This window comes from Mastomys coucha, unplaced genomic scaffold (assembly GCF_008632895.1).
Source record: "Mastomys coucha isolate ucsf_1 unplaced genomic scaffold, UCSF_Mcou_1 pScaffold14, whole genome shotgun sequence".
In the NCBI taxonomy this organism is placed as follows: Eukaryota; Metazoa; Chordata; class Mammalia; order Rodentia; family Muridae; genus Mastomys; species Mastomys coucha.
The window spans coordinates 78,431,854-78,433,105 of record NW_022196896.1 but is presented as its reverse complement, the minus strand read 5'-3'; positions in this window follow the sequence as shown (position 1 = coordinate 78,433,105).

The following is a 1,252-nucleotide window of genomic DNA, read 5'->3' as shown; positions in this document are numbered from 1 at the left end:
CTTATGTTGGGCAGCTATCATATCTACAACTGGGATTGGCAGGAGTTCGTTTCCCTGGATCACTCCCACTTCAGGGAAATGAAGTACTAATATGCAAACTCCTGACCAGCTAGCAGGTAGGTGATGATATGCTTAAGTGCCACAAAGAATTGACGTGTTTTGGATTATAGGGCATTGTGGCAAAGATGATATGGCAAAAGGTTATGGTTCTATTGCAGTCTAGGGAGATCAGCATTCCCACTGACTGAGTCCCAGAGGCCTTAAAACAGATTGCCACACCAAAGAGAGGGACAGAGGTAAGGTATGGAGTCATGGTGACACTGGAGCCAGGGCAGCTGACAAAGGGTAAGGTAACGTTACATGGCAGTATCACCGGAGATGCTGTAAGTGGCAATTGTGAGTTAGTTCCAGGGGGTACACATAACCAGCACTCCTTAAAGCGTCCATGTCTGGTAACATTAAGGAGTTGGTATGTCGAGGTCAAGGTCTGAAGTAAAAGACAAAATGACAAGTTAGTACCATTTATGAGGGGTGATGTCAAAGAGATAAGGACCTCAGAGGAGTGTTTGATTATCTCCCCTACTTTTTCAATATTTAGGGGTTGGGCAACTGAGACATATTTTCTCTGAATATGGATGGTACTTACTGGGGCCCTGGGCTGATTTTTATGATAGAGCTTACCAACAACTCTTGTCTCCCACCTGGAATCTCACGGGTCTTGTATGTAGAAAAGGAGTGTCTTGTGATGTTGATAGAAGAAATGATTGATCCATGATCCTAGCATATGTATTTGACAAGACTAATATGAGCAGCCCCCATATTCATCTGGCCATTTTCTACAATAATCTTCTGTCTTGTCAAAGAGAAAGCAAATATAGAGATCATAATATTTAGATGGCATTACAGATACCGGGATGATAGCAATTTGGATTGGTTCCTGGCATCTAGCTATGGAGCAGTTTCCTGACCCTATTTGAAAAGACTGTTTGTTATCTGTGGGGGTTTCGTGAACCTTGAATCTCCAGATATAAGGGCTACCCTCGATAGAAGTGAACAGCTGTGGGAGGATGAGAAACCCATGTCTAATCCAGTGAGGTTGAGCTTGGCTGCTGGAGTGGGAGTCTCATTTTCTGGGATTGGGGACAAGGTAGGTGGTCTTGTCCTCTGGAGTTTAATAGAGTACAGTCCTGTTAAGATTGATGTGTATGAAGAAGAATCATTTTTAGGTGGAGGAATGAAAGGTTTGAGGTGA